This window comes from Phacochoerus africanus, chromosome 11, assembly GCF_016906955.1.
Source record: "Phacochoerus africanus isolate WHEZ1 chromosome 11, ROS_Pafr_v1, whole genome shotgun sequence".
Classification (NCBI taxonomy): domain Eukaryota; kingdom Metazoa; phylum Chordata; class Mammalia; order Artiodactyla; family Suidae; genus Phacochoerus; species Phacochoerus africanus.
The window spans coordinates 104,705,771-104,720,309 of record NC_062554.1 but is presented as its reverse complement, the minus strand read 5'-3'; the positions used below and the strand labels follow the sequence as shown (position 1 = coordinate 104,720,309).

Genomic DNA, 14,539 nt, shown 5'->3' with positions numbered 1-14,539 from the left:
CTGTAAATTCATTATGAATCATTTCAACTTATATTTTAGAGGATATCCCAGATGTTCTGAGAGTGTGAGGGAGCTTGTTGACAAGCATTAAATGTAATTTGGTTGGGTGGTTTAATCGCATAATTTCCAATGTCAGTATCTTTGGATCATTCTTTTAAAGCTAATCAGATTTAACTACAAGTTACACTTCAACTTCCTACCTGAAGGGTGCAGATCTGATTGTAAACATTCTGGGAGCAGAACACAGGGAAAGGACTCAGCATCTAATATATACTTCAGATCAAAAAAGTCTGTACATTGCCAGGGAGGAGGACCAGGACTGGCAGCATGATATAGGTAGAGAATTCAGGGATGTGACAACTTCAAAAATAAACATGTAAAGTGGTACCATTGAGACTAAAACTAACAGAGAAAGGGAGAAAAAGCAACCCTCAGAGAAAACAGAACCGATTCAATGAGAACATTGTATTTATTTATTTATGTCCTGAGATATGACACCACTGCAACTATAAAACAATCACGAGCTACTATTTTGTTTTTACTTTTTGGCCACAATAACGGTAATTCCCCGGCTAGGGATTGAACTCACCATAGCAGTAACCGGAGCCACAGCAGTGACAAGGCCGGATCCTTATCCCACTGAGCCACCAGGGAACTCCAACAGTCTACTATTTTATTTTATTTTATTTTATTTTTATTTTGTCTTTTTCGGGCCACACCTACAGCATATGGTGGTTTCCAGGCTAGGGGTCCAATCGAAGCTGTAGCCGCTGGCCTATGCCACAGCCATAGCAACACGGGATCCAAGCCACGTCTGTGACCTACACCACAGCTCACGGCAACCCGGATCCTTAAGCCACTGAGCAAGGCCAGGGATCAAATCCCGTTCTCATGGGTACTAGTCGGGTTCCTTAACCACTGAGCCATGACAGGCACTTCTTATTTTATTTTTTTGTCTTTTAGGGCTGCACCTGAGGCATATGGAGGTTCCCAGGCTAGGGTCAAAATGGAGCTATAGCCACTGGCCTACACCACAGTCACAGCAACACAGGGTCCGAGCCGCATCTACGACCTACACCACAGCTCAGGGCAAAGCTGGATCCTTAACCCATTGAGCATATGGAGCATATGGAGTTCCCAGGCCAGGGAGTCAGATCTTAACCCACCGAGTGAGGCCAGGTATTGAACTTGCATCCTTACAGACACAATGTCGGGGCAGCCAAAGTACAATGTAACCATATTGGATGGATAAAATAAAAGAAAGGCAAGTGTGGTAGTGGTGGGGTTGGGTGGAGGAGAACAAAAGCTAAACCCTCATTTCCCATTAAGTGAAGTTAAGAGGTAATACCTAAAATTGATACATCGAGAAATAGAAATATAGGCAGTTCCCACTGTGGCTCAATGGGTTAAGAACCTGACTAGTGTCCACGAGGATGAGGGTTCGATCCCTGGCCTCACTCAATAGATTAAGGATCTGTGTTGCTGCAAGCTGAGGTACAGATCGCAGATATGACTCAGATCTGGTATTCCTGTGGCATAGGCTGGCAGCTGCAGCTCCTATCCAACCCCTACCCTTGGAACTTCCATATGCTGCAGGTGTGGCCCGTTAAAAAAAAAAAAGGCAATATGAATATTTTATTCAGAGATATGAAGGTGAATATTAAAATAACCAGTTGAAAGAGGTGAAATGACATTGAGGAAGGAAAACAGGGAAGGGGAGAGGTAGGAATACAATCTTTGATGTTTCCTTGCAAAACTTACAAGGTTTCTACAGAATTATTTGACTTTAAATCACAAATATGTATAACTCTGATAAAAATCAAAATAAAATTAAAAGAGAAAAAAAGATTGCTCTGAACCCAAATATTTGCCTTCTGAACAGTTCACATTCTGGTGAAGGAAACAGACATGAAGATTAATTCAAGACTGAATGCTGGAGCTCCCTGATGGCTCAGTCAGTGGGTTGAGGATCTGGCATTGTCATTGCTACAGCTCAGGTTCAGCCCCTGACCCCAGAACTTCTGCATGCTGCAGGAGAGGCCAAAAATAAGGAAAAAAAAGAAGGAAATCTTGACACATGCTGCAATGTGAACAAACCTTGTGATCATTATGATAAGTATAGTAAGCCAGCCACAGAGGAACCTGTACTGTATGATTCCGCTTATGTATGTTACCTAAAACTGTAAAATTCATAGATGCAAAAAGTCAAACGGTGGTGGCTAGCGCCTAGGAGGAGGAGAGAATGAGTAGTTGTTTAATGGACATAGAGTTTCAGTTTTCCAAGAGGAAGAGAGTTCTGGAGATTAATGATGGTAATGGTTGCACAACATGAAGGTACTTAAAGCCCCTCAACTGTACACTTGAAAATGTTTAAAATGGTATTTGCCTACAACTAAAAAAAAATCTAGCAGGAGTGTAGGACTTGTAATAATATACTGGTTTTTCACTGAGATTGGAATTTGGCAAAATATTAAATGTGCAAAAGCTATTAGAGGCCAGCCTTTTGGCAGGAAATGTGTGCTACTTGAAGAGCATGGCATGAGTAGGGAATTTTATTTTTCCTCACACAGACGCACAAACTTGTTACTGATGCCAGAAAGATGTTACCAGAATCTGGGTTCTTGTTCACAGAGCTGAAGAATGAACTTCACCAACACACACAGGCAGCAAGCAAGCCTCTTTAATTACAGGAAAGCAAATAGCTCCCAGCACATACACTGGGAAGGGGAGGAAGAGTCCCCCCTTCCTATTGTTCTATGGAGGTTTTTATTTCTTAAGGACTGGATACCAACGTGGGGTCCGGATATCATTCCTTTTCCCCATTGTTCTTGTCCAGTCACCTATATCAGGCTTTATCCAATGGGGGGGGGGGCAATGGTCTTAGAGAGGGATATGCCCCATACGTTTTATGGCTACTTTGTTCTTCTTTCCCCTAGGCTGGGAGTTGCCACACTTTATATTCTTTTGCTAACAGTCAAATGTATAGGTCAGGGATGTTAATGTCCACCTTGACATAAAACGAATGTACTTTTTTTTTTTAATGGCGAAAAAAATTTTTAATTAACATATAGTTGATTTACAATGTTCTGTAATGGTGGAATTTTTTTCATTTTTCTTTATTAAACTTTATTTTTTTATTTTTTTATAACTCAAATGAATTTATCACATCTGTAGTTGTATAATGATCATAACAATCTAATTTCACAGGATTTCCATCCCACAGCCCAAGCACATCCCCCACCCCCCAAAAACGAATGTACTTTCAATAGTTAATCTTCCAACAAGCGAGGCCTGTTTGTCTAGATTTGTTTTTACAAGTCTTAAAAGATGGACATTAATCAGGGAATATATCCAAACCCATGTTTCTACACTAACTACCTAAATCATTATTCATTACTCTCCCTCAAAGAAACCGTTAATATAAGACAAGTTATATTCATTAAGGCAATTGCTGCTCATGATTCTAAAGAACTCTGGGGCATGACTAAATCACTTTTTGTCCCCGCCAAAGCCCAGGTGCGACCAACTGAGACTCCCGGACTGAAAGGTTCACCAAAGCTCCACGCCCCGAAGGTGGAAAGGCCAAAGGGGGCCAGAGGGCGGCCTCCACAGGGCCATTGCGCAGGAGTGGGAGGGAATGGGCGGGACCTCTCCCCAATCAGCAGCGGCAGGCAGCGGAGAGGGGCGCGGTCGGCGGCAGAAGGCGGGCTCCGCCCCAGGGGTGGGGCCAGCCGGCAGCGGCACGTCGTTGCGACGCACGTGTGGGAGGCTGGCGGCGGTTAGTACGCCTCAGCGCCGGGGGCCCGGTCTCAGACTGCTCTCCTTGCCTCTTCCCGGCCGCCCTGGCAGCTGGCTTTTCCGACTGGCCCTCGCCGCCGCCTCCGCCCTCCTGCGTCCGGAGCAGCGCGTGCGCCACTTCGCCGCCCGTCCCGCGCTGCACCCGCGCTCTCAGGCCCCGGGTAAGTGCGCGGCCTCTCCTCAGCCGGCCGGGCTCCGCGGCCAGCCGTCGGCTCGGCGCCTTGGTCCCCAAACCCCGCCCGAAGGAGCAGTGTGGACTGAGGAGGCGTCCCGGTTGTGGACCGGGAAGGGTCTGAGCCCTCGGCGCGCCCACGGCTCCTCCATTATGGATCGAGCCCGGGGGAGCGCGGCTAGCGCCAGGCGTGTTCTGCGTTTCGTTGGGGCCAGCCCCACCCCCGCTTTCCTCACGGCGGGTCCTCCCTCGTCCCCGCGGATCAGTTGGAGGATCCCCGTCTCACTCCTCCCAGTCTTACTCCTCCCTTTCATTGCCTCTGAGGCTCCCTAAACTCCTTTCTCCCGGAAGAGAAAACTGGCTTTTATCTCGAAGCCCTTTACAGCTCCCGTACACGTCTTGGCCACTTTTCTACCGGGTCCAGCCCACGTGCTTTCGTCCTCTTAATTATCTATCATTACTATCCGGGAGTCTACAAGTGCTAGGCGAGCAGGCACTCCGGACACTGCCTTTTTTGTGTACGTTTCCCAGTGTAGGAGCAAGCCAGATTTTTTCTTGGCAGTCCTCTGCCGGGTGGTTAGTGAATGGCTGCAGGAGGTGCTGCTGGGCGTATTGAAACTCATCTGCACGGAATCTTTACCGCCAGCCCTGCACCAAGAGGTTTAAAAGTACATCCTCATTGCCTGGGTATTAGTGCCTGCCAAGAAATAGGGTTTAGAGACGGTTTAACCTTTTAAATACTTAGTTTCTTTGTCAGACCAAAGGGAATGGATGGGCAATGATTTTGTTTAGTCATTAGGCAACGTAGCCAACTGTTCCCATATATCAATTTAACTACTCCTTTTGAACAGCGTCTTTTGATAGAAACTGGTGCGGTAGAGCAGTTAATAAAACACGGCTTTTGCCTGCAAGTAAGATAGAGAAATGACAGTCCAGCTGGTCTGTTTACTGAGTTTGCTCCTGCCTTAGGTTCTTTTCAGGCCCTGTTCCCACTGCCTAGAACAGTCTCCTCTTTTCATGTCTAGTTCTTCTTTGAAGTCTGCTCAAAAGGCATCTCCTTAGACTGCACTATAAAGCACTCCTTCTACTCTCACTGTCCTTACTCAGTTGTATTTGTGGCTGTTTTCTGTTTTTTTCTCCGATATGTGAGCTCGATGAGGGCAGGAAATTTTCCTCTGTTCCCCAATGCCTAGAAAAATGCCAGACGCACAAGAGGTGCTCGATATTTGTGGAATGAAGGAATCTGATGGACCTAATAATGACTTTGCACATTAGAGTGTAAAGTGTGCTCTGCCCCGAAGAGAGTGCTCTTTGTTATGAGAGCTGAAGGGTTTGTCATAGACAGATGATAGATGCATTTTAAAAGTGGAAGCTGGAGCTCCCATCGTGGTTCAGTGGTAATGAACCCAACTAACACCCATGAGGACGCGGGTTTGATCCCTGGCCTCGATCAGTGTGTTAAGGATCCAGCGTTGCTGGGAACTGTGGTGTAGGTCAAAGACCCGGCTCGGATCTTGTGTTGCTGTGGCTGTGGCATAGGCCAGCAGTTGTAGCTCTGATTGGAGCCCTAGCCTGGGAACCTCCATATGCTGTGGGTGTGGCCCAAAAGCCAAAAAAAAAGACTAATATGGCTCTTTTTTAGATGTTCATTTTTCAGGAAATAATTTTGAGAGGCTGTCAGTGTCCTATTACAGTTCTGAAAACGCTAAATTTTATTTTTCTTGTGATTATAGAAGTTTACTGGGGAATCTAATCTTTTTTTTTTTTTTTTTTTGCGCTATTTAGGACCACACCCATGGCATATGGAGGTTCCCAGGCTAGGGGTTGAATCGGAGCTACAGCTGCTGGCCTACACCTCAGCCACAACAATTCGGGAACTGAGCCATGTCCTACACCTACACTGCAGCTCATGGCAACGCCAGATCCTTAACCCACTGAGCAAGGTCAGGGATTGAACCTGCGTCCTCGTGGATGTTAGTCAGATTCGTTAACCACTGAGCCACAGACAGGAACTCCAAATCTAATATCTTAATGAAAAAGATTTTTTTTTGTCTTTTTTTGTTGTTGTTGTTGTTGCTATTTCTTGGGCCGCTCCCTTGGCATATGGAGGTTCCCAGGCTAGGGGTTGAATCAGAGCTATAGCCACCGGCCTACGCCAGAGCCACAGCAACGCAGGATCCGAGCCGCGTCTGCAACCTACACCACAGCTCATGGCAACGCCGGATCGTTAACCCACTGAGCAAGGGCAGGGACCGAACCCGCAACCTCATGGTTCCTAGTCGGATTCGTTAACCACTGCGCCACGACGGGAACTCCCGAAAAAGATTTTTAAATACTGTTGAAATTGTAGTGTTTCTAATCCCTAATTGTAGTGTTTTTACACTCAGAGTGTAAAAGAAATAAAATCTATTACTATGTATTTCCTCCAAGGAATTGTGTAGAACTTTAACAAATTCATGGATAAGTATCAGTAAATTTCATTCTCTTCCCAGTTATAGCATGAAGTTTCTGGTCTATAAAGATTTTACTTGACATTTGAGATGCTGTCATTACTATTGTTAACAGAAGGATGTTACCAGAATGCGTGTTCTTGTTCACAGAGCTAAAGAATGAACTTTGAGAACACACACAGGCAGCAAGCAAGCAAAAGTCTTTTGCACCTGTGGCATATGGAGATTCCCAGGCTAAGGGTTGAATCGGAGCTGCAGCTGCCAGCCTACAGCACAGCCATAGCAAGGCGGTGTCCAAGCGATGTCTGCAACCTACACCACAGCTCATGGCAATGCTGGATCCTTAACCCAATGAGCAAGGCCAGGGATCAGTTGGAATCCTCATGGTTACTAGTCAGGTTCGTTAACCACTGAGCCATGATGGGAACTCCAAAGAAGTTTTTATTACAGGGAGGCAGACAACACCCAGCACAGACACTCGGAGGGGGACGAAGAGTTCCCATTCTCTAATCTTCTAAGGAAGTTTTATCTCTTAAAGACAGGGGTACCAGAGTTCCCATTGTGGCTCACTGGAAACGAAATCTGACTAGTATCCATGAGAACACAGGTTTAGTCCCTGGCCTTGCTCAGTGGGTTAAGGATCCATCGTGGCCTTGAGCTGTGATGTAGGCCAGCAGCTGCAGCTTCGATTTGACCCCTAGCCTGGGAACCTCTATATGCCATGGGTGCCACCTTAAAAAGACCAAAAAAAAAAAAAGACAGGGGTACCAATGTGGGGTCCTGCTATCCGTCCTTCTCCCTGTTGGCCTTTCCTAGTACCTATCTCAGGCCTTGTCCAATAGGGGCTTAGAGTTAGGATATGCTCCATAAGCTTTATGGTCCTTTTATTCTTTCCCTTGGAGTCGCCATTCCTTTTTTTAGGGCTGCCCCTGTGGCATATGCAAGTTCCCAGTCTAGGGGTCGAATTGGAGCTACAGCTGCCAGCCTACACCACATCCAAGGCCCAGCCAGATCTGAGCTGTGTCTCTGACTTCACCACAGCTCACTGCAATGTCAGATCCTTAATCCACTAAGCAAGGCCAGGGATCGAATTCACATCCTCATGGATCCTAGTCGGGTTCGTTAACCACTGAGCCATGAAGGGAACTCCTTGTCTTTGCATTTAAATATGACAAAAAGAGATCAGACAAGTGTCCACAAACATCAAGAAAAAAAAAAACTGCGAAAAAATACTAAAGGCCTATTTATTTCGTGCTCTTGGCAGTGCTTTGAGGGTCTCTTAAAATTAAGTGGTATTTGAAGGAGAAAACCAGGTTTGATCATTAGCCCAGAGAACAAAAGAAGCTTAAGAAGCTTTGTTTTTTTCCAGACACAGCAATACAGTTCTGTGGTGGAAACCATCCATAATAAATATTAATGACCAGTAGTGGAATAGGAACAGCTAGTACAGACCTTTGACCAAGTCATCATTTTTCAGTTTTACAGAGAAAGGAACTGAGACTTAAGAGAGGTTAAGTGACCAGTTCTTCATTGGCAAAACCTACATTGGGCTCCAAGTCATACCCCCAAATTGCAGCTCACCAAGCAATATTTAAAACCAGTGGTTGATAACTTGAGATCCATGATTTACTAATATTCTCATTCTATGGATGTTAGCGCCACAATGCTGTCCTAAACAGTTAAAATTTCATTCACAAAGGGGAGAGTGAAAAGTTGGGGTGATGCCTGTATTTTGATTTAGGTGACTGGTGGTTTGGTGGAAACATTCCTTGAAATAAGAGGTACAGTTTAAAAGAAGTGCATTTGTAGCGGGTTAAGGATCGGTGTTGTCACTGCAGCAGCTCAGGTCACTGCTGTGGCACAAGTTCCCTGGCGTGGGAACTTCTGTGTGCCATGGGCACAGCCAAAGAAGAAATAGAAATAAAAGAAGTGCATTGTGGTGGAAAATGATGAGATCAATTTAGGGCATGTTGAATTTTTGATGTTTGAGTCTACCTCTTAGCTGTGTGAGCTAGAACAAGATACTTTCTGGGCTTCAGGTTATCAGTGGCCAGGATGGGAATAATGACACCTAAATCATATATATAGGGCTGAATCAAGGCTGGAGTGAGCTCACTGTACGCATTCTAATAGTTCAGCTGTCGTTAGGATTGCCTTGGACCCCCAAGTAAACCAGGGAGTTGGGGATGGGTCTTCACTGGAAAACTTGGGAATGAGAAGGGAATGGGACTGGGGAAGGAATCTGGGGAAGCCCAAATTGAAGCAGCAGGTGGAGCAGGAGGGGAAAAGAGCACCTCAGAGGCAGGAGAAAAGCATAGAATAGAAGCCAGATCTTCCACCAGACCGTAACCTCCATGCTGGCAGGACATTTCTTTGAATCACTGCAATTTCGTGTCGTGGTGCCTGGAATAACTCCTGGCACAGGCGTGCAGTGTTGAGGTGGAGTGTGGGGAAGAGGAATGAGCATTAAAATGACTCTGGACTTCCCTTCAGAGGGTTACCGTGTTAAGGGGAATGGTTATAATAAGTGGTCTTGTGAATGTGCGGCAGGAGGGGTTTCTGAGGAGCCCTGTTTTCTTTGTGAATGACACATAGGACTTGGAGAAGACTTCTGACCAGGGATGGCCAGGCAGTATGGAGGGGCAGTCATAAGAGAAAATCCTCAAACCTGGTGGCATCTGGAGCACACACACTGAGAAAGTAGGAGTGGTACTTGTTGAGGTTTAGCAAGGATCATGCAGCAAGCAGGACTAGTGAGCAGGGGTGTTGAGTGTTGGTTAGGAGTTATTGAGGTTTGGGGCACTTGAAGAAATGAAGATAGCAGAGCCAGTACCTTGGGACTGGAGGTCTCAGCATTTTTGAAGAACAAGTGAAGGGAGAGAGGGAGCAGTAGAGCTGGAAAGAGGGATGGTTTGATGAGAATAGAATAGCTAGTGAATCTTTTTATACTTGGAACCTTTTTTTTTTTTTTTTGCGTTTTAGGGCTGCAACTACAGCGTATAGAAGTTCCCAGGCTAGGGGTAGAATCGGAGCTACAGCTGCTGGCTTATGCCACAGCGGCACAAGCATCTGAGCCACATCTGCGTGCTACATCACAGCTCATGGCAACACCAGATGCTTTAACCCAGTGAGCAAGGCCAGAGATTGAACCCGTATCCTCATGGATACTAGTCAGGCTCGTTACTACTGAACCACAACAGGAATTTCCATTTACTTGTAACTTTTCTTTTTATTATAAAAATTTCAAACATGCGGAGTAGAGAGAATGATCTGATAATATCCCTGTGTTACCATCACCCAATTTTGACAATTACCGCTCATAGCCAGTCTTATTCCAAATTTATACCCATTACACTTCCATTTGCCACTAGTTATTTTAAAGCAGAGTCTAGACTTCATATCCTTTGAACCACAGAGATTTCAGTCCATGTATCTAAAACATAAAGATTGTATTTTTGGAGTTCCCTGGTGGCCTGGGTGTTAAGGACTTGACATCATCACTGCTGTGGCTGGGGTTTGATCCCTGGCCCAGATACTTCTGCATTTCTTTGTAGGTTTTTCCCCTTTCCTCTTTTTTCTCTTGCTATTTATTAGTTGAAAAACTGTCTTTGTCCTTAAATTTTCCACATTCGGAATTTTGCCAATTGCTCCCCCATGGTGGTGTTTAACATCTTCCGTCCCCATAGGCCATCTAAGCTAGTATTTAGACACAGTTTCAGTTAGTAAGAACTTCATAAATAATAGCATGCCTTTCAGGGGTCTGCTGTGTTTGTTTGTCTCATTTTTGTAATGTTGGTGGCTATTGATGTCATTGCCCTGGTCCAGTTATTTCATTAGGGAAGTGCTAGTGTGTCTTTGATTTTTATAGATGAGGAACAGTTGCAACACCTGTTTCATGAAGTCTACAGATTATCTATCAATGCTTTTTATACTACTCTGGATTCTCTGGCAGGTAAATAATTAACATTGTCAAAGAATCTGCAGACCTTTTGAGGGAGGACAAAGGACTAGCATTTATTTAGTTCCTTCTGTGGCTAGCCACTCGGTTTGTGTCATCTCATTTAATCTTCAGGATGGTCCTGTGAGGTACATATCATTCCTGAAGAACAGGGGCTTGGAGAGGTTAAGTAATTTACTCGGACAGGTACACAGCTAGAAGGGGTGAGGTACTCAGTTGCCCACATGGATGGTGCATGTCACAGGAGGTAAACTGAGAAGACATCACCTTAATGGAGAGGAAGGCCTAGGAGTCAGTGCTCATGGCCTTTAGATGAATCTTAAAGGACAGGTGAATCCAAGGTGATCTGAGCCAGGTATGGAGGAGAGAGCTTTTGAGCAGCCAGGCTGGGAGTGGGCATCAGTGGGGGCTGGGCCTGAGTCATTGTAGGCGTGTGCAGAAGATAATGGTACCTGGCACCAGATGACAGATAATGTTGAAGCAGAAAGACAGGGCAGAGGAAGTAATTGGTCTTTCCATGGAGGCTTATGGCCATGAGATTGTTGAGAAGGAGCCTGATGAGTTCTGTGCTTACTTGGGAAGGAGATAGATGTCCTGCTGACCATAAGGTCCTGAGTCAAGCTGCAGATGTGGCTGGATGTGGTTGTTATAGGCCGTGCTCTTTTCCCTACTGAAAGCTCAGACCTTAGGGAGGGTATCGGGATCTCCTTGTAGATCCTGCCATGCCAGCTCAGAACCTTGTGGATTTTTTTTTTTTCTTCCTAGAGAAGTCTTTGTTGGCCAGGAGGCTACTTGAGGGGGATGAAGCAGGAGGAGCCAGTGGCCCTGATGCCCGGCCCTGTTTCACGGGCTTGCAGGTAATAGAGAACTCGCCTAGGTAGTGGCCAGTCATCTCAGGCTTGATTTCCACCTGGTTGAATGTCTTACTGTTGTAGGCACCCACCATGCTGCCCACCCTCTTGGGCAGGATGATTGCGCCACACAGGTGTGTGGTCAGCACCTGCGGCTTCTCCGTGGGTGGTGCCTCCTCCTTGGCTGTTGCAGTGATGCTGCTCCCTCCGCTGTCCATGGTGCCTCACGCTGTGCAGCTGTATCACCTGCTTACAGGACATGTCCCACAGCTGGTTGAGGCCCATAGTTCTGTTGGTGATCCATTGAGGGTTTATGACTCAGTGTAATAAGTAGCTATGGGATGTCCCTCGGGTGCCAGCAATGCCACAAGACTATAAGTGTGCTTATCTCTTCCCACTCCCTGTACCACTTTCTGGGATCCCCATGTTGGGAAGAGCTCCCTTATCCTCTCAAGTCCCAAGACAGAAAACCTGAGTCATCTTGTATTTCCTCTGTGCTCCCACATTTGTCCTGCCCTAACCACCTTCCTGCTGTTCCTGAATCCTCCCCTCCTTCTGTCAGGAGGGGACAGCCTCAGCCTTAGATCAGGTTGTACTGATTTCTTGCTTCAGTTGCCACCCTACCTAGTCTCCCAGCCTGACCCTGGTTTTCCTCTTCACAAGGGTGCCATGAAATACCTGTGATTCATGACTCAGGTGGCAGTTTGGTTTTTAGGATGTAATTTCCTCAGTTCAGCCACTCCCCAGCTTTAACTCCAGACCCTCTCCTTGTTTTACCCTTTGATGTGTGGTGAGCTCAGTAGGGTTCAGGGATCCCCCCACTCTCCCATGCCTTCTGCCCCTGCACCTGCTGTACCACCTCCCTCCTCTCCCTCCCCAATCCCTGTCCTTTCTGAAGTTTCACTCTTACTCCTTCCCCAAAGCTTAGTGCAGGTGTTTAGTCTTTCATCAGGAAGGGATCTTCTCATTCACCCTCACCACAGATGCCTTTTCAAGCCTTCCGTGTGTTCTCATGTCCCCGAGTAAGCCCTGGGCCCATGGGTGTGCAAGGTCTGTGAGGGCAGCTTCATGGATTTAAAACGAGAATGAAATAGTATTAGCATCTCATAAATGAGCATTCCCATTTACTGTACCTTGCTTAGAACAAATAAAGAGTAAATGCTTTCTTATTTGAATTAGAGATAATTTTGTATAACTAGTTGAGATCTACCTCTGTTCCGGTTTCTTCCTTTTTTAAAATACTTTCTTCCCTTTTTAAAATATTCTCTTTCAGAGGGAATTGTTTGGGGGTTTTTTTGGGTTCATTTTTTCTATTTACAGCCGCACATACACACATGGAAGTTTCCAGGCCAGGGTTCATATCAGAGCTGCAGCTGCAGCCTGCACCAGAGCAGCACCTGCTCTGAGCCACATCTGCAGCCTGTGCTGCAGCTTGTGGCAATGCAAGATCCTTAACCCACTGAGCAAGGCCAGGAATCCAACCTGAATATTCACAGAGACAACATGGGGTCCTTAACCCACTGAGTCACAACAGGAATTCCTGGTTTTTGTTTTTTTGGTTTTTGGGGGTGTTTTGGCTGCACCCATGGCATGCAGAAGTTCTTGGGCTAGGGACTGAACCTGTGCTGCAGCAATGATCCAAGTCACAGCAGTGACAGCTCAGAATTCTTAATCCCTTGAGCCACCAGGGAACTCCCAAAGGAAATTGTTTTTACTGACAGTTTTCTCTGCCTTTTTCTCTTATTTGTGGTAGTGTTTCTTTTTTTTTTTTTAATAGCCACCAAAGTCCTTTTTTCATTCACTTTTTACTTTTTTTTTTCTTTTTGACTGTGGTTTGCAGCAGCTTCATATGGGATCTCAGTTCCCAGACCAGAAATTGAACCCAGGCCACAGTAGTTTGAAAGCACTGAATCCTAATCATTAGACCACTAAAGAACTTCCTACTTTTTTTTCCATTCTTATTTTTGACCGTGAGGCAGGATCAAATAGGGATTATTAAAGTTTAGTTCATCATTATTTTGCTGTAGTTGGTTCTGTAGATGGGCTTCTTGTTAAGTAAGCCTTGGAGAACTAGAATATTCTGCTTATTTATGTTCTTTATGTTTATTAAGTTCATATTAATTTGGGCCTCTCCCTATATAATTAATATACAGAAAACTTTATCCTTATTTTGCCTAGACCAGCAAATAAACACAATTTACACAGGTGCTTGTGGTCTTAAATAAATGTGTTTATTTTGATTGCCACATGCTAGCCTGCTCTCAGACTGCTTAGTATTAGGAAGTATGAATGGCTTCCCAGTCTTGCTCAGTACGTTGTATACAGACCAGTTAAATGATAAACTGTGTTTTTTGGATTGAGTCAAAATTCACATAACATCCTTCTAGGAGTTTCCTTCATGGCTCAGCAGTTTTAAGGATCCAGCATTGTCACTACTGTGGTTCTGGTTACAGATGTGGCACTGGTTGATCTCTAGCCTGGGAATTTTTGCATGCTTCGAGTACGGCCAAAAAAAAATAAAAAAGTGTTACATCATTGTAACCATTTTTAAGTGTACAGTTCAGTAATATTAAGTACATTCACATTGTGCAGCCAATATGCAGAGCTCTTTTTCATCTCGCAAAACTGAAACTCTACCCATTGAACAACTCCCCATTTCCCTTGCTTTTTAAAAAAATAGACCATGGTATGAATATGCATTCATGTCAGTAAATTTTTTTATACACTTTTTTTTTGGTCTTTTTTGTTGTTGTTGTTGTTGTTGCTATTTCTTGGGCCGCTCCCTCGGCATATGGAGGTTCCCAGGCTAGGGGTTGAATCAGAGCTATAGCCACCGGCCTACGCCAGAGCCACAGCAACGCAGGATCCGAGCCGTGTCTGCAACCTACACCACAGCTCATGGCAACGCCGGATCGTTAACCCACTGAGCAAGGGCAGGGACCGAACCCGCAACCTCATGGTTCCTAGTCGGATTCGTTAACCACTGCGCCACGACGGGAACTCCTTTTTATACAATTTTTATTTAATTACCTTTTCTAAAAGATAGCAGTAACCATGAAACAAAAATCAGATGATGCAGCTATGGTATTGAGTAAAAATAGCTAGTCTCCCTGCTGTCCCCAGCCACCTACCCCTCTCCTCAAAGTACCTATCTTTCTCAGTTTCTTTTCACATTGTTTCTACAGTTGTTCAGTTTATGTATCCAGATATCATTGCCTAATTTTTTGCTAGTGTAAAAATTATCCCTACAGCTAAAATTTAAGCACTTTATTATTTTCTTAGGATATTATTACTTATTTATTTATTTTTT

At 45.1% G+C, this 14,539-nt stretch overlaps 1 protein-coding gene and 1 pseudogene across 2 annotated transcripts in view; one reads left to right on the top strand and one right to left on the bottom strand.

Moving 5' to 3' along the window:
- Positions 1-3,721: 3,721 nt before the first annotated feature.
- The window catches only part of PUS7 (pseudouridine synthase 7), a 62,340-nt gene continuing 51,522 nt past the window's right edge, over positions 3,722-14,539 (top strand). Inside the window, exons 1-2 of one of the 2 annotated variants that reach the window (XM_047752639.1) lie at positions 3,722-3,959; positions 11,144-11,235. The gene's annotated coding sequence lies outside the window, so the exon portion shown is untranslated. The remainder of the gene's footprint in view (positions 3,960-11,143; positions 11,236-14,539) is intronic. The other variant, XM_047752638.1, reaches the window with a different exon arrangement.
- LOC125112171 (40S ribosomal protein S15-like) lies at positions 11,167-11,918 on the bottom strand (annotated as a pseudogene).